Here is a 26,812-nt window from a genome sequence, read left to right on the forward strand (position 1 = left end):
AGGATGTTATACTAAAGCCGATCCATATTTTAAGTACTTTATTTACTTTAAACCAAAAAATATAAATTATATTTTTAAGTAAAAATATAAATTAACATTATATTTTGTTTTATTGTCTTAAATCTTTATATGCTTTTAGTAAAGTATTTTATTATTCAATAATAAAAATATTTTTTAATTAATAGATCTATTTTCATTATGTAATTCTTTAATTTAATATACATATAAAAAATTTTTTTTTAGGTAAAAATATAATATTAAAATAAACTTACAAATTAATACAATAAAGAAGCAAAAATAATTTTTATATTTTTTATTTTTAATATTATTGTTTGAAAAATATCAGTAAAAGTTTTATATCACCTACCTACAAAAATTTTTCTCGCCTGCTACAAATTTACCGTCTTACCTTATGAAATCTCTCGCCAGCTCTCTCTCAGCTCCAAAGTATTGCCGATAACATCATCAACATACGAATTCTCGTTGGAACTTCCGATGAGCCAACGAACGAGCACACCAACCAGCCGACCATTCCTGTTGATGAGCTGCTGCTGCCGTCGTCGCCAGAGTCAAGCTAGTGCAGCACTTGGCTGCTACCATGTGTGGCATGTGGCAGTTGTAAACGAATCGTGTGAACGTAAAGAAGTACGTCCCGGTTGTTAGGTGAATAAATTACATGAAGCAGTAAAAGAAAACGACTCGGTGAAATGTTTTGCAGGGCAAACAAAGTGAATTTTCCGAGTGTGTTTGAAATTGAAGTCTCAACCGAAAAGCAGAGAGTTAATCAATGAAGAGTTGAAATTTATTTCTATGAATGCAATTGATTGTGGCATTTAGTGTGGTAAAAGGCAATTACAAAACCAATGTGAATACAAACTGATAAGCGCGTGTGGAGTGTAGAAGAAAAGCAAAGAAACCAAAAGTGCATGTCGTTCAGCGAGCTGGCTGATAAGTAACGGTCAAAGTGCGTGTGGCGTCTATCGAGAGTGTGGTTGCAAGCAATAATATTTATTTAAAGAACATCTTAAATGATGCAATCTGGTGTGTGTGGTTCAGCGTAAGTTCATTGCAGTCGACGGCGGCGCGGCGCGTCAGTGCGTCCAGCTGGCGATTGACGACTTAACAACGGCAGCGCGAATGTGCCTCAGTGTTAATTGCACTATAACAGTAACTTATGCTATAGTGAATGAGGCTTTTGGTGCTGATAAGCGTTGTCAGAAGTTGCAGTTGCAAGTTAATGCAAAATGTTGATTGTGGAAGCTGCAAGTTGCTAAAAAAGTGAGTTTCTTAAGTTTTTAATTGTTTTAAAATCTTGGTTCGTTAGAAAAATTTAAATTTAATAATAATTAAAACATTCTAACCCACGTACGGCAAGGACAAAGTAACTGTTAAGCTTATAAGTTACTTATTGATTTTGTTATAATACAAATTTTAGTGATATAAAAACTGCAAGCAAAATGATTGCTTAGCACAAGACTCTGTTTTAATTAATTAATTGTTACATTTTGGAAAACTAACAACAACAATACAACAAAATTGATATAAAATTTACACATCTGTTGTGAGATGGTAAACTCAAGTGTGTGAAGATAAAGCGCTGAAACAAAACACTTTTTTTATTAATTAAAAAAAAATAGCAATGAATTTATATATGAATTTATAAATTTACTGTGAGTTTTATTTAACTTGAATTGATTTTAGTTTTTAACATTTCTTTATTGTGATTAAATAAAAACCACTTACCAAACCAAACATTACAACACGGAAAAGAAGCAAAAAATATAGAATAAAAAAATTAAAAATAAGTGAAAATGTGAAACAACAATGAAAACTTGAGAAATACCACAAGTTATATTAAAAACAGCAAAAAAGGACAGGCTCAAAATAAGTTAAAAATAAATGGAATTAAAAAGCCGATCAAGCAGAGTCATTGAAATGTCAAAGTCAGTGAGCTGCTAGTCAATCACAGCAAAAAGTTACAACAAAAACAAATAAGCATAAATTGATCCGCGCGCCCTAGCACATTTACTTGTCTCCCTTGACTACCGTTTGCAAAAGCAAACAAATACAAGAAAACACCAAAATACACAGGCCAACTACAAACCGACATATGTATATACATTGTGGTTAATATACACATAAATACCCGTCAATGTCAGGTGCATCAACTTAAATGGATTGTTTAATTACAAGGCATACACAGAGTTATAATGAATATAAGAAAACAAAAACAATAAAGTAAATTATAAATTCGTAAATGATTAAAAAGGCCAGGCAAATGCGCCAAAAGGCGTAAGGAAAATCCAATCTAGTGAGACATTAAGTTAAAACAACAACAATGACTGCAAAAGCCGTGTAACAACAAAACAACCAATCAACCACAAAGCATTAGCCAGCAGACGGTGGCAAATCAATTTCGCAAATTAAAAGGTAATTATCTTGCCATTTATTTTCTCTTGTAGGGTGGGATTTAATTACAAAGTAGTATAATTTTGTAAATTTAAAAGCATAATTGCTTATGCGGGTTAAAAATAACTATGCCGGTTGAAACTGCAAATGAGCACAGAGAAATTTTGTAATAATTAAACATTCGAAAGAGAGTTGTAAATATTAAAATTTTAATACCAATAATAAGTACAATGAAATTAATTTAATATCGATTTATGAAACATAGTTATAAATGATTTTCATACTTGTAACAGTCTCGTCAGACAGATATAGAGAGCTTAGAATTGTTGCAACAGTTTAAGCCTTAAAAACTCGTACTAATTTTTGGTTGCAAGTTGCAACATGTGTGAAAACTATCTGCAACTCAGCTTCTTTCAACATTATACATTTGTTGTAAAAGTTGAAATATTCACTTTTGAATATATTGGCTTATAACCTGTATAGTTTTATCCGTTTTACTAGCGCAAACAAGCGCTACTAAAACAGTTATAAAACATATTTAGTAATGCGCTGGGCGCTTGTTGAAGTTCATCAATGCAAAAAGATTTATTCCGAGACTTGCTTCTATTTGAATGAGCATGTTTTACGGTATTTCCTTCATCTACCTTTTAGAAGCTTCTACAGTAAATGTTGTATGATATCTCCAGTCTGCTGGCATATCTGTCAATAAAACAGGGACATGTTGAACAAGTGACGGATTGTTTCCATCGAAACTCAGCTATATCTAACATATATATAATATTATAACATGTTTGTCGGTACAATAACTTCAATCGGACAGAGGCGTAAGGACGATTATATATATTAATTCTTTACCGGTGTAAATTGTATGGTGGGGCTTGCTCTGGCTAGTTCATCTGCTTCACAGTTACCAGGAACATCACTGTGTCCAAGAAGCTATTGCAGGTTTATCGTGAAATAGGATGTTAAATCCACCAATAGATCTTTCACTATCTACGATGAACCCCTAAGAGACTACATATTTCTTGTTGTAAGCACCCTCTTTGTCATAACAGAAAGGCTTTCTTTAATTGTTGAGATCTCCGCTTGGAAAATACTACTGTGATTTGGTAGTCGGAAGGCGATTCTGATTACTTCATATTTCTGGGAATAAATCTAAAAAGATTAATGTCAACAATGTTACTAAGTCGCATCAGTCAACATTTGGAAAACTGGCTACTTCTTTGAAGTAGTTATTTTTGAGTAACCCTTACTCCTATGTACTTGTATATTATTCAATTTGACAAAAGTGGTAATAAGATCACATTATCAACTATTAGTTTAGACTTTTATTTTAAGAAGGTTCAAACAGCCGTAGTCCAAATTGATGCCTATAACAAAGACCACATCTAAACTGTTCTCTATATATAGAATGTATCAATATGTATGTCGAGTAAATTTGAAAAATCTTTTAGCCATTAGTGTTTTCGGTGCAGTAGCTACAAAACATCCTGGTTTTCAAAGAATTTAACAACCAATAACTATTCTACTTCCACGAAGGAGCCATACCCAAACATAGAGAACTATCAATATTTTAAAAAATATATATAATGTAAAAAATACAAACAATGATAAAAATCAATGTTAAGCACCTCTACAAATTTAAGAAAACTGAATTTCTCCTCATCTTAACAGCTGTGCTTTTGTGATGATAACATTAAGATAATATATTGAAAGGGTTCGGCATTACCTATAGTCACGATAAACATTCCGCATAGGAGATCTGTGAAAATTGACATCCCTAAAGTGGTTATTATATGAACCACAGAAGTCCTTATCACTTAATTTTTTAGCATTTAAAATTCCGGTTTCTTATAACTATTCTTAGTACTATATGTATATCAAAAAATATTAAGCTCCTATACGTGTAGAACCCAAGCCGAATTTGAGGTACAAGCCGATATCGTGTCATTGTGTTCATGTCTTGTTCCAAGATTAAATGACCTCTATATATCAATTCAAATTTAGTTACCGACTCTGTTTCATCATCTTTTGGATATAGCTAAGCCATAGAATTGGTTTTAAGAATGTAAATTAGCCGTTTAGTAGCAAATGAACACTAATGATTGAAGACACCATGAGTATGGAAAAACATACTTGTATGATAGTTTTGGTATGTGAAAAAAAAATGTCAAATAACAAAAGAGCACATGCCTCTCCTCTCATGCATATATGTTTATTAGGGTAAGTCAAAAACGAAAATTTTTTGTTTCGCTTGGTACTATCAAAAATAGTTTCGAGACACCTCTGAAAAATACTCTCGAAGTATGAGCTTCAAATCTCGTTTCCAACTTTTTGAAAATATATCTTGTTTTTGTAAGAAATTGAATGCTCTATATAAATGTTTTTTCGTAAACCTAACCGTTTTAAGAATAATAACGGTTGAAGTTTGATTATTTTGAAACAAAGTTTGTGTTTTCTTATGCATTTTAACTCAATTTTATGGGTCAAACTCTTTCTTGGAGGTGTCTAAGAACCAATTTTTCTGAGCGAAAAAAATATATTGCTTTTTTTTACCCACGCTAATGTATATACATGTTCCTAAGAATAAATCACCTGTCTCAATATGTAATTTGTTTGCCACCTCACTCATAAGTAAGAGCATTAAGAACGAGGTTAAGCATAAAAATTTCTATAGTACTAAATTTTAAAGCAAATAAATGCAGAAAAGTGAAAACAATAAAAATCGAGACTCAAAGAACCACGTAAATGAAGTGGCGTGAATTTTCACACCGTGCTATTAGACACGTTCGGCTTTGCACTGCTGCCAATAGCGGCGATGCATAATGTAATAACACACAGCAACAACTACAAAAATATCTTAAGCATACAACAACAAAATGTGTGCATGGCAAAATTAGAATATTTATTTGTGCTTATATATGTCTTTATATGAGCTGCTAACTATGCTGATTTATGAGGCAGGTTATGTTAGAGCTCTAGCGAGCAAACACATTTTTACACTACAAATATACTTACAGAGACATACAGTCCATGTAAAAATGTAAAGAGTGGCACACTGACCTCCAAAGCCTATTTCCAGATGTTATATTGTATTATAATATTTTATTGTTATTGCTTTTATGTTGAAAAATTAATTAAATGTTAAATGCATGCGCGCGCGGCATCACACACAACAAAGTGTAAAAAAAACATACCAACACAACAACAATATAATATTATCAACACAGTGGCAACAATAAGCACATGCCACCACAAGAGCGGCAGCAACATTAAAAGCAAAACTGCAAATGAGCAGCGTTAGCAGCGGCAAAAAAAAACAAATTGCATTACAACAACAAGAACAACAAAAACAGCAGCCAATCAAAATGCACCATTAACAGCAGAAATTTTCGAAACCAAATCACTTGTGATTGCTGATGGCCAGACAGACGACGACAGCGTCGATGACGAGGAGTGTTTGCACAGCCAAACGGGTAATTTGCAAGCAACAACAACAATAACAACTACAGCCACAAAATACAAATAAAAGCGCACTACGCTTCAAGCAGCTGCAACAGCAAATTAGCGATGTTCCATGCAACTGCAAAAGTATGTATGTGTGCGTGTGTGGCACAGCCACTGTGCCATTTAGTAGTTTAAAGCTCGTGCTTTATAGTTGTTGTTGCTTTTGTTGTCGGTGTCTACCGCGCCTTCACTGTTTTCCTTATTTATTGTTGTTACTCTTCTACTGATTTTCTTGTAAATGCATCATTATTCGCAGCCATAACCTATGTTATTATTGCTGCTGTTGTTGTTGCTATTATTATGTTTTTACTTTTCTCATTATTCGCACTGTACGCTGCAGATTCCTTTTCTCTTGTTGGGGCGCTGGCGTCTTTTCAAATCGCATTCGCCTTGACGGTTGTGGTTAGTTGTTATTTTTGTTAATGTTATTCCCAACTGCTTATATTTATTGCTCAGTAATTTTAATGTTGCTTGATTATTAAATTATAGTTGTAAACTAATATTTGTTATTGTTTTGTTGTGCTTGCGGTAAATTCGTTTTATTTCTATCCCTCGTCATGGTGCTCTTCAGCATGTGAGCACTAAGTGTATCTGTGTAATTGGCTTGTAATTACATTTGCTCTATTTTCTATTATTAAAAATGCAAGAGAAAAGCGATATTTTTGCAAATAGCATCTACTTATTTATGTTTTTGGTATTACATTGCTACTACATGCCTAATAGTAATACAGATGCCTTCTTATGGCTTAAAAAATTATTAATAAATAGTATTCTTACAAATGAAACATCCGCACACACGCGTTAATATACCTAATATGATTATTTTGTATCAAAATTAAAAGTCATTTATTATTTGTATTGGTTAAACATATTTTGTTGTTAAATAACTTCTGAAGGCTTACAATTTTAGTAGTAGTCATATTAAAAACATACTGCATATGCCTAGGCGAACTTTTAAATTCTTTACGTTCGCTCTTACTTGTTGTATTCATTATTTAGGTATTCTCTTCTACTACTTTATCTACTTATTTATAAAATTAAATGTTAAATTATGTTTTTTAAATGGGAATTTCCACCGAAAATTATATATAATGATTATTTAACTCTAAATTTAAGTAAAAGTTCTACCATTTAAATGCGCTTTCGAAATATTATATGTTCTAAATGACTTTCAACAAAATATATAAAATGTTGCATACTTATAATAATCATAAATATATGAGTAAAAATTAAAAACACCAACTTCAAAAAAAAGCGTTATATAATATTTTAAGCACCCAAAAATGCTGCAAATTTAAGAAGTGAAAAAAGTTTTGTATATAAAATATATATATATATATATAATTGTAAATAGTTTTATACTCGTGATTAAGGTTCTGCGTACCTTTTTCGAGCATACAAACATCAGATTATCTCCATCTTCAGGCTCCTCACCGAAAGAATTTTGCGGAAAGCATTAAGGTTTTACTAAAATACAACATCTCCCGTCTTACTCGATGAAAATTTCACTTTTGTTTCAAAAGTAATTCGCATGGACTACTCAGAAACAACGATGTCGCCACATGCCCATATATGTAAATAGGAGGGTGAAACATCTACTCCGTAGTTATTTTCTGAAAATTAGCTAATGAAAGGATATTGTTAAGGTGACATTTGTAGAAAATTTACGAACTTAGTTGGAAAATCTGAAAGGTGGTATATGTATATGATTCAAAAATTACTGAAAGATACTGATTTTATCAAAGTTATGACTGTTCTAAAAAGTGAATCTGGAAAATTTTTGTGTTCGTAGTTGAAAATTTCTAATTAAATACCAAAATATGAAGAAATTGTGCAAAATATGCTGGCAAACTTTAAGCTTCTGAGAGTATATTTTTGATACTCAATTGATAGATTATATCCGTAATCGTCTGGATAAATTTTCGGATAGTTTTGGAATTTATAATGCGAAACAGAGAGAGCGATCTAAAAGTGTTGCAAAAATGGCATCAAGGTTGATTATGGCAGATTATTGCTGATCCTTAAAAAGACAATGCCAACTGGAATATTATAAAGGAAAAGCTCATAAAAGGCATTTAATCGAGACATATGTTTTCGATATTTGTCTCTCTGGTTACTTAAATGTATCTTCATTTTTTTAAAACAAAACTGACATAATAAACCAATATGTTATTTGGATTCATATTTTCTGATTTATTTGGTGTAAAATGAAAATAAAAATTTAAAAATAAACAAGATAAAATCTTACAAAACCATTGATATTTTCATGAACTGTGGGCCAAAATATATCCATAATCGATCTCAGGTATAACCAGGGCAACTAAACCACTGTAGACCAGTGTTATATATTGTTTACTAAAAAAAAACGATTTCTAGCTAATCACAATGCAAGGCACATATATTTCGATAGCAACTGTTTCAAGTGTTTCGCTCAATAATTGCCCTTGATTGCCAGTTTTGTTCAGGAAGTAAAATCGCCTAAATGTAGGCAACATCCTTTATTGATATATATTATATAATGTTTTTTGATAATTTTTACCATTTTATATTATAGTATGATGTTTTACATCTATGCAATATCTATTTGTTTTTACTTCAGAATTTAGTATTGTCTAATTCGTCAAGTCATATAAATCAAACGTTTACTATCTAATTATTTTTTTTTTTGTAAATTGTTTCAATACTAAAAACAAATTAAATGCACAAATGAAATAATTTTATTTAAAATTGTTTTTCCAAGAAAAAAATTTAAAAGTAAACAATATAAAGTATCTACAAAAATAGATATACATATTTGGTAGTAAATAACTTTTGTTTGATAAAATTTATTTAAAGCTTAAATTAATTAATTAATTAATTACTTAAATTTGTTTTATTTTTATTCAATTTCAAGCATAAAAAAAGAATTTCCTTGAAATGTTTGATATTGATTTATTTCACTTATCTACCCATTTAGCACACTTCATATCAAAAAAACCATTAAATTTCCAAATTTCTCACCTTAGCTAGAATATGAAATATTTAATAGCTTCTCCGGGCATTTCATTTGAAATTTCATACAATTTAATTTGCTTTAGCGCTTACTTGTTGTTGTCGTTGTGCATTTTCTTTGCTACGAAATTTATTTATTTTTATTATTTATTTGTCTTCTACGTGCTGCGGTCTACTTTGTTGCTGTTAATATTCTATTAAACAACAGCTGTGACTCTATTTCAATAGTAATGCACATACTACAATACATGGGAGTACATATGTGTGTGTATATATGTTTGTGCATATTTATACAAATTCATTGGTATTCATGCATTCTTAAAACGTACTTATTTCGACAAACGACTATTTGTCTACCGCCCAGTCTCGAGTTTATGCAGGCGTGCTCCTTGGCAGTTACAGTTATTCACTATTGTTGATGTTGACCACAACACATGTACTGCATACTGATAGCTGAAATGTTTGATATTAAAATCGAAGCAATTTAGAATTTTATTTTCACACCGAATAACATACATAAAAAATGTAAATATGTATGTATGTAATATTGATATAGAAATATATATAAAAAAAGTATATTTAATTTAGGTATACAGCCTGATATAGGTAACTAGTTTGTTTGCAATAAGTTTCACAGTTACAAATATTTTAACTGTATAAGTAAATATATAAGAGATATATGTATATAAATATGCATACATTCATATAGGTAAATACATGAAATTTATATACAAATAAATATACTAATACATATACGTGTGCACATTTTAAAAAGATTTCGGCAGAAAATACATATCCTTGTTGGTTACATTTTATTACTTTTTTACTATTTTACCTGCGGTAATTGTTAAGGGGGCTACCATGATTGCCATACACATAAAAAAGCTTCTTATTTATTTTCATTACTGTTCTTATCAACGCTTATTTCCTTTTCATATACTTACTTTGCATAAAAATTTGTTTATAAATAATATATGTACATATGTGTGTAAATACATATACATCTAATATTTACGGTTTTCTACTGCTGAAAGTATGTGAATATAATTTTTCCGAGCGTTTGTTTACTAACAACTTTGTGGGCGCTTATTAAAGTTTTTAAGCACATACTTGTATAAAAAGTCAATGATTCAGCGGCGCAAAGGCGAATGAACACATATACATACAAATATTTATGTATGTATAACTTACAACCAGCAATATTATGCCTGAGGCTATAATGTATCTTAAATTAAATTGATATACAATTATTTATTGTATAATACAAAAATTAATCGAAAAATGTGTTGGTAAGGGCATAATTCAACAACGCCTGGACCAATTTTAACAATTCATTTTTAAAATGTTCGTTGAAGTCCAAGGATGGCTTTTACGGCGAGAAAAATTCGAATAAATTCCAGGTAAACCCTAAAACAGCCCTTTCCTTTTCTCTTATACAATTTCATATTAAATTACAAGCACTCACTGTTGTCAAAGCAATGTAGGTGTGTTCCTAACTTCAAAGAGTCAAGTTGCACTTTATTATCGCTGCAAAGTTCAAATTCAATCATAATTATGTATCTGTCAAAACAGTATGCGTGTTTGCTTTGGAGGATCTAATGTTGCGTTCCGAAACACAACAAAACCAACCAAATTGAATAGTCAAAAAATTTAAGATCTAAAGATAATTAGTACTGATTTTTAATTTGGTTGGCTTCGCGATGTTATTTCTTTTGTTTTACTTTCGGAACGCTACATAAAATGCATCAGTTTTCACGTCATTACATCTGTCGAACAAACCGCGTTAAGATAAATCGTTTTATTATCTTTAATAATTAATCTATTGTATAATATAAAAATGAATCACTGAATGTGTTGCTAAGCGCAAATCTCGAGAACAGCTGAACCGATTTCGCTAATTCTTTTTTTAGAATATTGCTTGAAGTACGAGAATGGTTCCTACTCCTATATAAATAATTCGTAATATTATATAAGTATATAAAAGAGAGTCGTGTTAGTTACAATATTTATAACTCAAAACGGTTTAATCGATTTGACTGAAAATTGGTGGGAAAGATAGCTTAGAATCGTCTATCTTAAATGATTCGCTACTGTGAATGCAAATAAAAACATAAATGACCTAGATATACTTGGAATGACATCACATAATCTTCGGTTGAAATTTATTAAAAGTAATCTCAATTCACTTCAATTATGCAACGGTACACGTTTGGTAATCAAAAAGAATACAATAAATATTATCGTAGCAACCATTTGACTGGAAAATTTAAAGGAGAAATGGTCCTTTTGCCACATTTGATACTGTCAGTTATTGTTAAATATTAAGAATGATCTAGACTAGAGGACCCCGTCCACGCATTGCTGTTGCTAAGGTATACATTAATTATAAACTATTCAATACAGCAAAAGTTTATTTATGAATAGAAACGAAAACGTTATTTGCGGTGTAGGAATAACCCCGCGGATCTCTTCCAAATTAAGCACAAATAGCTACAGCAGCGCGTGGACGGTGTGCTCTAGTAATAAATATATTTTTACAAAAACTTCCTTTCGCCAATTTTGATTCGCAACTCCATTTAGACAAATACATAAGCAAATTTTTTGATACTAAACAACATAAATGCATAACTATGTATATAGAGTGACTGCTTATGTGCGCTTCGTTTGCTAACAAAACACAAACAATTTCATCACACAAAAACATCCTACATTTTTTAGTTCAATAATAAATATAAATGAAAATAAAAAAATTAAAAGTACGTAATTAAAAAAATTACAACAAATTCCAAAAAAAAATAACACATCCCAAAACTTAAATTAATATATTAAACCATTATCCTAAAAAAAAAAGTAAATTAAAATAATTTTATATCTTATATATAAAAACCTAATCAAAAAATTCTGAACAAAATTAAAAAAAAGTTTTAAATAAAACACAAAAAAACCTATAAAATATAAACAAAAATTAAATAATACAATTTAAGGAAAGATGAAAAGAGATAAAACAGAAAACAATAACATAAACTATTAAACAATAAATAAATGAAAACTTTCGTAAAAGTGAAAAAAACAAATACAATATATAAATACAAAATGTTGATAATTTACAGAAAAAGTAAAAAAATTTAAAAATTATTTATAAATATATGTATGTATATAAAACAGCATCAAAAACTACGAACAAAAAAAAACTGCTTATAATAAGTTAAAAGCTTTGAGGAAAATAAGCTAACTAAAAATAAAAACCAATTATGATATAAATTTGAAAAAAATTAAAATTAAATTGATATCAATGAATAGAATTAATTAAGACGGGCTAAAAAATAAAAAAAAAAAATTTAATTAATTATCTTTATATAACAAACATTGCATATGCATTATATGTTTAACAACGCACTACTTTAAATATTTTTTTCGCTCCTTACATTCATTTATATATATCCATTTTACATAGTATATATGCATAAAAGTTGTTAAACTTACTGAAGCAACCATAAATATTAAATTTGTATCGGAAATCACGCCAACAACTAATGCCCCCATAAATTATTAACTATCAGTGGTTAGTTGTAGGCGCATTTTTCGTATGCAAAGCACATAAATAGTTGGCAGCAGTTATTATACACGCGCAAGCATGCATTAATACATACACACGTACACGTATTGGTGTGCGTACCTTGCTTTGTACTTACAACACGAGCATATGTTGCTATATCTTTAGGCGGAATCTTCAAATGACAGTAGCACAGTTCAAAGACCCACAGGAGTGCTATTTCCCAAATTGATTTTATTATTTTTTAATTTTTTATTCTGACATCGTCGTTTACATGGCATTGTTACTGGCTGTGAGGAAGTGATTAAAAGGAATGTCAATTTCGGTTGCTAGGTGTTAATAGCCGGAAGAAGTACTTTTTTAATAAATAACGTCTTGGCTTATCTAATAATATGGTATATGTTGAGGTTTATCGAATATAAGTTAAGTTATAAGCAATAACAAATCCCTGAAAAGAAAATAAAAAACGGGAAGCGAAAAAATAATACATTAAAATTTATTATTTTAATGAAATTATTAAAATTTATTATTTTAATGTTAGAGCATGGGAGTGCTCTTTGAAACTATTTAAAAAAAATTCACATCTTTGGTATATATTGCCATCCACTATAAATATTTATTTTTGTTAAAATATGTTTCACATCATTTTATCGATTTAATTTTGAAAAAATTAAATATGTAATTTTAAAATGTAATTTACTTGTTCTCAGTATAGCGTAGCTCTTAAATTTCCAAAATATTGTACAATTTAAAATGCATAAATAGCATTGGTCATCGCTCTATAAGGTGCGTCACTTCATTTAAAAATAAGTTATGCATCACTTTGTAGATACTTGTGCGCCTAATTATAGGCAACGCTTGGCCGTTTTTAATAGAATTATATGGAGTTTACAGGATTTTACTGAGATTTTTTTTATTCTCCTTAATAAGGACCTTAATGAAATATCCTGGGTTAAGGATGGTAAAAAATTGCCGCATATGTTACGTTTTGAAATATCTTATGTATTTTTCTTTTAGTTATCAATGAGGTAGTTTTTTGAGGACGATTTATCTTTAAACTACACATGCACGCGGCAAGAGAGTTTGATTATCCGCCATTTTAGAATTTTTGAGGTCGTTTTGTTTTAAATGCATTCGTGAAGTAGAGGTAAGAATCTAAAATCGGTAGATTTATCTGGCTATAATACATATACGAAGTTTGTTTAAAAACTAGCTTTATTGCACTTACGCTATTAGGTGAGTAGATATCGGTAAAGATGCGATACACGTAGGCCGCGAAAATTAAAAATTCACGATACTTTCTGAACAAAACTCGTATTTGGCTAAATACAACACATTAATGGACCGGCCACCTGTGACTCTTTTTTGTTCCCAAAACTGAAGAGACCCATGAAAGGATGAAGCTACGATTGAGGAGATAAATACTACATAGAAAGAGAAGATTTTTTTATGATGATGAGGGCATAAGTGCTAGGGGTGATTACTTTGAACAGGGCAAAATAGCTATTTATGAATAAATAAACCCTTTATATATACAGAATTCGCGATACTTTTTGAACAAACCTCACATTTATATATATATTAGACATACAATATTTATATAAATAATTCTTTTGGACTCAACATCAACTACCTGAAATTACTAATGAAATATCGGTAACCATAGCTTTGTCAGATTTTACATTCAGATTTCACCATAGAGGCCACTTAACCAATTTTGCAGAATTTTTAGATTTAGCCACTCCTTGCGAATAACAAGTCTATATATATATATATATATACTTGTATGTGATATATATATGTATGTGATAAATGCCATTCTATGCTGCATTATAAGCACATCATTTGACATACAGATGTTTGCAAATATGTATATATATATATATATATATCTACCCCTTTATAAATTGGCCTTAAATGATATGAGAACACGAAATCGGTCAAGCTACGTCATACGCAATGCCGACGTGTTGAAGTACAGAGGACAGAGTAGCTAGTAAGTCGCCCGAATCCTATATTTTTTAACTCAGTAATGAAAACTGATATTCCAGCATTGATTAAAAACCCCCTTGAATAATATGCGTTGACTGTTAGCAAATTGGTAGTAAATTTCGTAAGTAAATATTTTTAGGTACAGGAAAATATGGAACAGTCTGGGAGAAAAGTGTGTGAATATTGTATGTTAAAACGTGTAGATATACTTATGTACGTACAAAAGAAAAGAACACATGTTAGGTAGACATTTTTTGGATATATCTGTGTGTATATATGTTAGTGCAACACTGATTTACAATTTGTTCAATATTTTTGGGCTATTCATTGGCGTATGTGAATATGCTTTATCTGCTTGCAACAACATATGTATGTGTGTGCATATATATGTATGTGATAAATGCCATTCTATGCTGCATTATAAGCATGCAGCAAATATGTATATATGTATGTATGAATGTGTGTGCACATATTGTATATAATATGTATGTGATAAAAACCATTTCTATGCTGTATTATAAGCACATCATTAGACGTACAGATGTTTGCAAATATGTTTACATGTCTGTATGTATATATAGTGATGACGATGATAAGTTGATTGCAATCATCGAAATATTTGCATAACTGACGCCACATAACATACCGTAAATGACATGACTGTCAACATGGCTACAGCAACAACAACATACCCGACAGCAACAAACAATAAAATTACAACAAATACAAATAATGGGAGTAATAAATACAAAAGCAATAACAACAACAACAAAAACAATAAAATTTACCACGCCAACAAAATCTAACAACAAAAATATGCAACAAGAATAGCAAAGCGTTTCCGAAATACGTAGTTATGTAAATTAGGGTGAAGTTTTTTGTTTTTGTTTAGCCTGAGGGTACAATTTTTAGATTAAAAAAAGAAAATTTTTGGACAATAAAAAATTGTTTTTTAATTTTTTAAAAGTAAATTTTTAGCTAAAATTTTTATTTCGTAAAAAGTTTTTGATAAGTGTTCTAGAAGCTGTGGAGAATCCTTTTTCTGGCCAATTAAAAGTTATCAGCTTAAAAAAATTTTTCGTGGTCATTATTGGAGTTTTAAAAAAAGTCTTTCCCTAAGCGTTAAAATAAATTTTGAGTCAAAAACCGTCACATTCGGTAATTTTTTTTATAATGTAAAGGGTTTAAACCAAAAATAATTTTTTCTTGTAAAAAAAAAATTTTAACTCGAAATTTACCTTAAAACTGAGTGGGCCGCCTCTAAATGATTTTTTGTCCAAAAATTTTCTTTTTTTATAATCTACAGATTTTGCCCTCAGGCTAAGTAAAAAAAAATTTTTATCACTCCACCCTAATGTAAATATGTAAGGCAACAATATACGCTCGTATGTGCCGTTTCAGACAGGGACGCAAAAGAGTCTCATTCCAGTTTATTGTGGGCGAGGGGACGACGAGGAAAGACGAAGGGACCGTGCCACTCGTGTTCGGGTGGCACGCTTTGTGTTCTTTTTCGTAACAGCTCGCTGCTACCCTTTTCAGCATTCCTTTTCACTTTCAAATCCTTTGAATGGTTGCAAGAGCGCTCGGTTTCAAATGAATTCGATCGCAAATTTGAGTTCTGTTATCTATTTTTGTATGTAATATGCAAATACGTATGCATAGAATAATAGAAATATTATGACAAATTGTAAATAAGGAGAAAATTAAGATATAGATTATGGAGTAAAGAAATTATGAATTTTTAATATGGAGTAAAGAAATTATGAGTTTTTAATACTTAAAGATTAGGAAATTCCTATTATAAATTTGGCCTTGAAAATATTAATAGCGGATATTCAATACATTCTTGTGGATTAGGGAATTCCCGTTTTTAGTATTTTTTTGAAACTATTTAGCGGGTAGGTACTTGTATTATGCATATTGTTCTACCATATTCATGGTAATTCATTGCAAGCAAAATGTGTGACCATCATCTCAACATACAAATGAAATACGCAGCATGCAGTGTTGCGCGGTGTTGCGCAGTCGAACCGCACAAATATTTACGAACATTTTGTGAAAAGGAATGCAGAAAAACTAGACTCGAGTTGCTGGACTCTTTTTGACCGTGTGAATGCCCAGAGCGACACCAAAAGAAAATTTGAAAAACATCAGACTCTTTTGCATCCCTGTCTGAAACGGCACTTTGCATGCAACACACGTAATTTTTGTGGCAGTTACATTTGTTGATAAGCAAATGGTGTATATATATGTATACGATGTACATGGTATATGTGTATGTTAAAACTGTGCGGACGCAAAAAGCGGATCTCAGGGGGTTGATAAGCAGTAGGTTTAAATAATATATACTTACACAAGAAAGCACGTCAACTTCGGTTGTACCAAAGCTGGGAAACCCAAGTAAAGAAGTTTCCATACAAGAACTTGGTTTCGATCATTCAATTATGGCAGCTATATATTATAATATAATAGTGGTCCGATATCAATTTAAAGAGCGATTTCAAAGCGCAATAAATCAAGGATAAATACATATTCTGAATGGAGATTAGATAGGCGAGCATTATTATCTCATGAGATTTACTAAAGGCAAATATTCAAGAAGACAGCCTTGCCACCGGGCCCCATAAAAAGCTGCACAGAATATAAATATTACGTTATAATCTAAGTACAGTGAGTCCCAGCTTATTTGATACAGCAGTCGATATAAATTTCGAATCCCAATATTTTCTAAACTGAAAGGAATTTTGAAAAAATTTAAACGCTATATTTTAGAGTAAAGAATTTCATATATATAATGTCCTTCATTTATTTAAAAAATATTTTATTTTCAAATATATGTATATAAAATTAAAATTACTGCTAAATTTCAGGTCACAGCTTATTTGATACAGTTCAATTCTTTCTAAAATAACAAAAACAAATCACTTTCAATCTTAAATTCTTAATATTTTGTGTGAAAGCCTTTCGCCTTAACAAGAGCCTGGATCCTGGTTGGCATTGAATGGACCAACTTTTGTGTGGTTTCTAGGGTAATTTTCTGCCATTCCTCTAGTAGCGCCCTTTTCAATTCCTCTTTGTTCGAAATTTTGTGGCTTCGAATGTTTTTGTCTAATAAAGCCCACAAATTTTCAATAACATTCATATCAGGTGACTGTGCCGGGGGTGTCATCAAATGGGGACAGTTCCATATGAGCCAGGATTGAACGACTGCTGCTTTGTGTTTTGGGTCGTTATCTTGATAAAAGCGGAATTTTTCTTTTATACCAAGATTCTCGGCACTTTGCAGCAAATTACTTCTCAGGATATTAAGGTACATATTTTTGTCCATTGTCCCTTCAATAAACTCCAAATTTCCTACACCGGCTGAGGACATACAACCCCAAACCATCACACTTCCACCGCCATGTTTCACTGTAGCTCTTAGGTTCTCCTTATTTAGCTCTCTATTCTTTTTTCGCCAAACGTAAGACATGCCGTCGGACCCAAAAATATTGAATTTCGACTCGTCTGAAAATATAACCGTGTTCCAAAAATCATGGGTCTTACAAACATGTTCCTGAGCGAACTTTAGTCGACATATTTGGTTTTTTTTACTAATAAATGGTTTCTTACGAGCAACTCGACCATTAAAATCATGTTCGCGGAGTACGCGGCGGATAGTTTCAGCACTACATGATTTTCCTAATTCCTGATGAACATCCACAACCAATTTTGGAGCTGATAGTTTGGGGTTTACCTTGATTTTTCGAACAATATAGCGCTCTTCGGAAGCACTAAAAATTTTGTTTGGCGCACTTCTGCCTTTACTTTCCACTCGATTTTCATGTAAATATCGCTCAATGATGTGCTGTACAGTGGAGGCACTAAGGTTCACAATTTCACCAATTTGTCGAACCGATTTACCGTTTTTAAATTTGTTTATGACCAGTTCACGCTGCTCAATTGTTGTACGACGACCCATTTTTATATAAACGCACTTGCTGTCTCCATGGTTTATTATAACACACTAAAAAATATTTAAAACTAATCATAAACGACGCCAATATGCATGGCAAAATAAAATACAGTTATGCGGTGCGACAAGCTGGCGCCTCGTGATGGAAAAATATCTGTATCAAATAAGCTGTGACCTGAAATTTAGCAGTAATTTTAATTTTATGTACATATAGTTGAAAATAAAATATTTTTTAAATAAATGAAGTACATTATATATATGAAATTCTTTACTCTAAAATATAGCGTTTAAATTTTTTCAATATTCCTTTCAGTTTAAAAAATATTGGGATTCGAAATTTATATCGACTGCTGTATCAAATAAGCTGTGATCCACTGTATATTACAATTCGTAATAGACCCCAGTGAAAAACGGGTCCAAATGCCGTCTACTCTTGTAGTTACTGTTAATTAGAGAGAAAAGTTGATTTGACAGTTAGCATTATTTTTAAACGCTATAGAATAACTTTCGAAAGTGATTATTGCTGACAACTGGCAAGTGACAAGTACTTTTTTGTTGTGATATCATCCATAGTTGGGGTTGAGAAAATATGCTTCGTCTGATGAAATATATATTATATATGAAAAATAATTCCATAAAGTCAATCCTGTTTACTTGTATACCATGAAACGAAAACAAATCGAGTTTCAATATCCATTACGAGTTTGTTTATTTACAGCGTGGAAATAGTGAGTTAAATAATTTTTGAATTAACCGCAATTTGAAGTCAGCGAAAAAACATTCGATTCACTTTGATCTATTTACGCCACAAATAGACCGTTAATCGTGCCACAAATGGCGCTGCCTTTTGTTTGTTTTTGTTGCCACCAACAGGCAGCCAACTAATTATGCGCTTTTAAACGCAAAACACCACAGCAGCGTTCAAGTGGCAAGTAACCACAACAATCTGAAAAAAAGTAAAATAAACGCAAGCACAAACAACAACAGAGGTAGCAAAGTCACACGCGTGCAACAAAAACGCCAACTTGAAGAGTCAAAGCAAAACGTGCAACAGCAATTGAAGAATTAGTAAAGTAAACAGCTTATACGTATCTCTGTGTGTATGTGTGGCATGCAACACAGTGCATGTGCTGCATTACAAGTGTTACGCCTACTGTTTAGTTTTCATATACACTTACACATATATGTATGCGTATAGTTATGTATTTACACCTTCTCGGCGACTACTTCAATGGAAAAAAATGTTCACTAATTACTTTCACCACACTTGAACTACTTTCAGGCGACCGCTTGCATTCCCAACACTGTGCTACAAACGCACACTCATACTCACAGTCATACATATGTATTAACACATAGGTGGCTACTCTTAACTCGAGTACCAACAGCCTGCAACCTTTCGTAAACTCTTCTACCCACCAGCAGCCCAAACACCCCGAGTAACAGCCAACGCTTAGCATATTCCACGCCGCCGCAGACAGATAAACACTCAGACTGCTGGCGGAAATACATACATATGGACGATCTATATTTACATATATCATAGCACATATTTATATACATTACTTATATATATAAATCTTCTTATGTGTTTTCCTCCATTCAGCTGACGACGTCTTCCGCTGCTTAGCAGCCAAAGTTCAGCACTCGACCCCACCGTGACTTGTCTTCATTTAAATTTTAAGTGTTCTGTAAGAGGTTTCTTAGCATTTGCCCTGACCCAAACATCTACTTACTAAAAATAAATACATAACATTTTATCGTGAAGTGGTAGATTTCTTAGAAGCTCTATTTGCATATGACTGTCAGCGTATGAATTTGCTCCAGATTTTTGTAGAATTCGTTTACCGTTAGTTTGTGTGTTGCTTTTGCGTCTTAACTATTGTAGATAGCATATTGTGTGACAGAATCCTTAAAGGTAAGCAAGTGAACAAATAAGGAAAACTTTTGTCTTTAAAGCCATCCTTAAAGCCTGGTCCGCTTGAACACATGACTAATTTCGTTATTGTGAACTTGATGGCGAGTGGCGTTATATTAATCTTTTCTTCGACTTCTCCATATAATATAGTACTTCCATAAGGAATATGAAATATGACAAAAGTGCCATCTGCCGTTAAGCCTATTTATTTACCACTTTGTTTCGCATTTATGGTACATACGTAGGAGGCAACCAAACACCAAAATCAATTTGTAGCAGTGAGACAATGATGGAATCAGTCTAAAATTCCTTGGTAAAGTGACCAAAAGTTTAGTAAAATTTTGTAATAGGGTTGACACAATCAAATAATTCAGTGGAATTTTAAAAACCCGCTTCAAGTGGCTCGTAGTGAAATCTTTTTTTTTTTTATGAACCACTCCTTCTCCATAGCAGTTTCACGGTAAGCACGTCCTATCTTTCTGCGCATGAGAAAAGATTCTCCTATAAAATGTATCTGTTCAAAAATCACAAAAATAAATTGTAATATATTTTTTTCATATACCTTATAGCTGTCTAAATTCACATAATAGAAAGATAATAAATTATTTTTTGAAACCTGATAAAAATCTTGCCTCATCACTGCAACATTTTACTTGCTTTTTGCTCTTTAAATACTTTTTATTGCCATTTCAATGGCAATGCTTAGTCATATTTCCTTTCGCACATAAATGACGTAGCGCCATCGCAATAGCAAGTTGATAAGTGCCTGCATCGAAGCCAAAATTCACCGTGATTTGCCGTAAATTGAATCGCAGAAAGGTGGAACCTTAGTTCTGAAGGGTTGCAAGCTATTGGCTTTGCTATTTTTTGGTGTTCTCACCAGAGATGGTGTCACTGTGTATGACTAGCGGGTATTGTGCGTTTATTAGCATTTAAGCATTGAATTTTGGTTAAAATAAATTCATACATTTTGTATCTCAATCAACTTTTTTATTTATTATTTCTTTTTCAACCACAAACACCTTTACACAATTAAGCCTTGTTTTATGTGCCTTTTGCTTATCAACCCCTGCTTAAATTTATCTTACGCTCTTTTGTTGTTTTTTTTTTTTATAGATATCTACATTTGTGCTTGGGTGTTTGTATTTGTGAACATATTTTAATGCTGTAAAATGTCTAATAATTTCTCGTGCGAGCCCTCAGCTGCATTGTGCCTGGGTATTTTTTTGCTGATTAATCATTACCAACCCATCCGTTTGTGCCTGGGGATGAGTGAGAGATAAAGAGGGTGCTTCGAAAGGTGGCCTTGGTCCCTGGAAGCACCTTCTCTGTTGTTGAATTGTTTATGGTTTCTGTTTGTTTTTGTTGTGGCAAATATTTAATGTTAACCACATATGTTGCACGCATACTTATGACCTCCTACTTTCGCCTCACACATATCATATCTTCATCTACCTTTTATTAAACATTATTCATTTATTTATTTTATTTTACCTCCGTGCGCTCAGCTGGTTTTGATAAGCATATCCTTTTCACATACACGAGGCATTAAGCGTGTACCATCATTTGATTGCTTCTTCCACGCTCATCGCTCACCGCTCACTTTTACAATTTTCATATATTTTTTACTTGCGCTTTTTTGCTGCATGGTATTCGCCGTTATTTTTGCTGTTTTTTGCACCCTTTTCAACTAACATGCCTCAGTCAACCCCCTACCTCGCTCAATTTTTCCACAAAAATTCATAAATCATGCTTAACATCTTTTAATTGACTTGTTATTAACTCTCACTCATTGCCCCCACTTCGCACGCTTTCACCCGTTTATACCCGCTTGTGCCCCTTGCTGTCGCTTTGTTTTGCCCGCATCGGCTTGTCACAAGCTGTGTCTTTGGTTTTTGTTGTTGGTCTGTTTCAACTTTCTTTACATACTTTATTCGTTCTTTTGCATTTTCAGTTAAAATTTTTATGCGCTTTCCCTCATTCCCCTCATTTACATGCAGTATGTACGTGTGTGGCAATGTGGCGTTGCATGCCCATGTTGACTTTAATGAGTTCTTTTTCGTAATCAATTTTTTGCTTACAACTTCTAAATTGAATTATTACGCGTGCCAGAGGGTCTGTTGTCTTCTTTCTGTGGAGAGTCTTCGCGAAGTTTTCACAATGTTTGCGTCGCAATTGCGCCGCAAGGGTTAATGTTATTTGTTTGAGGTCCTAAGCAGCGTTCTGGAATTTAATTATCAGGCTGTGTTGTTGTTTCATACATATTCTGTCATAATAAGAGGAGAAAAATTAAAGCACAAAAATATTAATATCTAAATGACATCGATTTAAATAAGTCATTACATAATATTTTGGGTTAAGGGTACTCGTGTAGGCGTCTCCAGCATAGTTCAATGTTTAACACATTCTTATTTAAAACTTACGGCTTTTTCATAAAGACATACTTTGAAATGGTTTGCTTATAATAAAAGACCTCATAAAGTGACTTTTGGATTAAATAACATTCTCCAATAGTTCCACTTGTAGCCATCACTGATCTAAGTGAGAAAAATATCCTCTTTACCGTGCCATTCAAAACACTTTCAACGATTTTTTGATGGACAAACTAATATTAGGCGAAGATAATCTTGAAACTACGCTTTCTTTAATAGATGCGCTTGAGACTGCTAAAAGCTTCGTAAAATATCATAAATTTCTCACACAGATTTCAAAACTACTAATAAATATATCGGGCTTCCATTAAACAATACTTCTCAACAAGTAACAACTTCACTTAAGATCCACCATAAATATATATACTTGTATTTAACTCAAACCGTCTATTGAAAGAAAAAAATTTAGTAATGACCTCAAGGCTTTCCCGTTTATAGCCTGATCTTAAACAAAATCATTTCGATAACTCTTTCATCACTGTAGCACATTGAACGTTATATATTTTAGACTATCACATATAGATCTACATAATAAGAGAATAATATCAATACCATATATCAATTACATCTCTATTAGAGAGAATTTTCTATAAACCAATAGAAAATTGCTACTTCAAAATGATTCAATATAACTTCAAGAATTTAAATACATTCTACCCAAGGTAAACCAAAATATACAGTGTAGACCGTCTAGCTTTTATCGAATCACCCAAAGTAACTGGGGTGACACTACAATCGTTGTATAAATACTTATAATTTTGCAGATTCCCGGGATCTGATTATCAAACGAGAAGAGACTTTTGATTAGTATTATATTAGCTGACCTTAATTAAGAAAAATATTAAATTAAAAAAAAAACTAAAACCATCTTAATCCAATTCAAGTTAGTTTGAGCTTACAAAATAGGCATCAACATATTTCGTATAAAACTTCTGCACTTCAGGTGTGGTTTTTTTTCGTTACAAAGCATTTTCTGGGTGTTCCCAATTACTTTCGGAGTGCTTTGAAGTCTTTATGGATGTAGAGCATTATATACGAGTGAGTCTATAAAAAAGCAATATTCTATTTTCTTTGTAGTAAGTTTTCCAGAGTACTGTGAGTATTTTTAAATAAATATTTCATTGATATACATTCAAAACCTGTTTGAAATGGATCGATATATATTTATATGTAAGATATATTTTTTTACCCGGAACAGGGTATATCAACTTTTCCACGAAGGTTATAACACCCAGAAAGAAACATCATATGTACCATAAAATATCAGCATTACGAGTCGATTTAGCCATCTCCGTCTGTCTATATATACGCGAACTAGTCTTTCAGTATTTGAGATATTGTCAAATATAGGTTTCATACAATCTGATCGATCAAAATCCAGTTTTTGTGTAGAATATTTTGTATTTGTGAAGGGTTTATAGCTTCGGTGCGGCCCAAGTTAAAGTTTTATCTTGTTCTTATTGAGTTTAACTAAAGGGTTAAACAAATTTACTGTTTTTATGAAAACCCAGAATTATCTACGATGATATAGGTATGTTTAACCCCACGAACAGCTTAAATGGTATATTGGAAAATCCATCAATTTGGTGTATCCAAATCCTTTACATTTTACCTACTCTCTCTCTATGAACAATAACATAACAATTGAGGTGGGTTCAAAACTTGATATCCTCAAGTTAAATCTTATAAAATTTCTCAGTTCAAAACAACTATTTTATTTTCGCCAGTTTCTCGTTCGTTTGAACGCTATCTTAATTCGGCGACACTAAAATCATTAAAATTCGTTGGTGAGTATAGGATATGCTATCTAAGAATTATAAAACATACATAAACGTTTCCGTTCAGTCATTTCAATTATGCATGAGTACCTTATATATTTTTCTGCTACATTATAACGTTAACCCACTCATTTGAACTTGGATTTATTTCACAGTGTAATTTGATAATTTCTGATAAATTAAGGCTTCTGCAATATGAGCGGACTTAGGATATTTGGTAAACCTAGTTTGAGGAAAAACTTGATTTTTTCCATGTTTTATTTTTTAAAATTGCATTTGAATATTTTTATACCCTGAGTAGGGTTAATTAAGTTTGCCACGATGTTTGTAACACCCAGTGGGAAACATCGGGGAACCTATAAAGTATATATAATACATAAATGATCACACGTCGTTTTCTCAATAAAAAGCAGCTCACATGTCGGAACCGCCGATTTCGGGCAACTATGTTATATAGCTGCCATACAAACTGAACGAACGGAATAAGGTACTTGTATGGAAAACTTTTTTATCTAACCAGACATCATTGCAAAATTTGACACATATTATGGTAATATCTAAAGCATCGCTATAATATCTAAGCATATTCTTCAGATTGAACCATTATAGTATATAACTGCCACATAAACTGCTCGATTAAAAACAAGATAACGATCTTTTTATAACCCATTACGTCTGTGAAGGGTATTATAGCTTCAGTACAACCGAAGTTAAGGTTTTTGTTGGTTTTATTTGTAATTGTTTTGCTCTGCATTAATTTGACATTTTTATCGCAAATTTGGTGTCGCTGTCGCTAGTAATTGGCATTTACTGACATTTTCATTTATGCCTCAAGCAATTGTTGTCAAGTTAAATAGTTTAGGTGACGGCAGTGGGCACAAAATATGTAACAGACAAATACGGACACATACATTTAAAGCACCAGGGGTACGCATGCATTCAAAATCCAAAGAGGTGGTAATTAACAATTATTCACGGCTGCAAAAGATAAATGAGCGCGAGGCGTTTTGTATGCTAAAAAATATCAAAATCTGCCAAAGAAAATTAAAAATTGAGTTGAAAATTTCTGGTTTTTCTACCTATTTTCTGAGGTTTCTATTTTAGTTTTATTAGTTTGCAATTAGTATGGATCATACAAAATTGATTCCGATATTTGTAATTTATTTCTAAAGAAGTACACTCTTTAGTATAAATAAAAAGTTGAAAAATTACTTAAAAAAATTGTAATAATATGTTAAAATATTAAATTAAATTATGACTTTAATTTTCTTTTATAGACCTTTTTGTTAATATATATATTTTTTTAAACTTACCAAGTAAAAATATTTTTGTTTTACATATTTTTATATATTCTTATGATAAAAGTAAAAATAATATTTTTATCATATCAAGGATTGATAAAGAACAAGTCGATAATTTTCATCGTCGAATTTTTTAACTAAACTTATTTATTTGTAATAGTTAACTTATCTTCCTAAAAACTGTTTTTTGTTTATACAGATAACTTAGTCAAATTTTTTAAAAGCTATTTAACTATAACCCATTTGTTTATCACGGTTTTGTTATCTTTTCAATAAAAGTTGCTAATATTTTTTTTTTTAAATATGGATAAATCGTATATTTAAATGAAAACTTTATATAAATACGATAAATAACACATAGTAAACTTTAAGTTGGGTTTCTTTCCAATATATTTTTAGTTGCTAAATAGTAAAATGAAAAAGCATCATAAATTCTTACAAATTATAAATTGTTTTAAATTAGTATTTTTAGTCTAAAATGGTTTGGTTACATATATGTTAGTCGCACTGTTTCAAACTACAATGCGTCCAAGTATCCAATAAGGCGTTACAAAATATTTAAAACAAAAAAAATTGAGTGGCATGCACCAAGAAATTCAATTAAATTGCAAAAATTGTCAAAAAATATTACATTGTCTTTCAAGTCAGTGCGGCGTTGCCTGACATATTGTGCCGATTAGCGATTTGCAATTCACACAAATAAATAATGCATGCATTGTAGCCACGCCCACGGCCATGTGCAGCGGCGACATATTCTTTGCATATTAACGCCGACAAGTCGCAACGAAATGCTTGCATTTTTTCGCACACTTTTCCATGAGAGTGCAACGCCGTGGCGTGGCACAAGCAAAGCAGTTGTGAGCAAAAGGAAGTTGCTATAAAAACAAGGGGAAAAAACATATAAAATTGTCGAAAGCAACCATTTTCATGGCACACATGTATTGATTTATTGTTTCTGTTGTATTTCAATTTGATT

At 31.6% G+C, this 26,812-nt stretch overlaps 1 protein-coding gene across 1 annotated transcript in view; it reads left to right on the plus strand.

Annotated features, from left to right (window-relative positions):
* Positions 1–470: 470 nt before the first annotated feature.
* Fili (Fish-lips) overlaps positions 471–26,812 on the plus strand; it is a 233,661-nt gene continuing 207,319 nt past the window's right edge. The window contains exons 1-2 of the mRNA XM_014230280.3: positions 471–1,278; positions 1,702–2,430. The gene's annotated coding sequence lies outside the window, so the exon portion shown is untranslated. The remainder of the gene's footprint in view (positions 1,279–1,701; positions 2,431–26,812) is intronic.

This window comes from Bactrocera oleae, chromosome 4, assembly GCF_042242935.1.
Source record: "Bactrocera oleae isolate idBacOlea1 chromosome 4, idBacOlea1, whole genome shotgun sequence".
NCBI classification, from domain to species: Eukaryota; Metazoa; Arthropoda; class Insecta; order Diptera; family Tephritidae; genus Bactrocera; species Bactrocera oleae.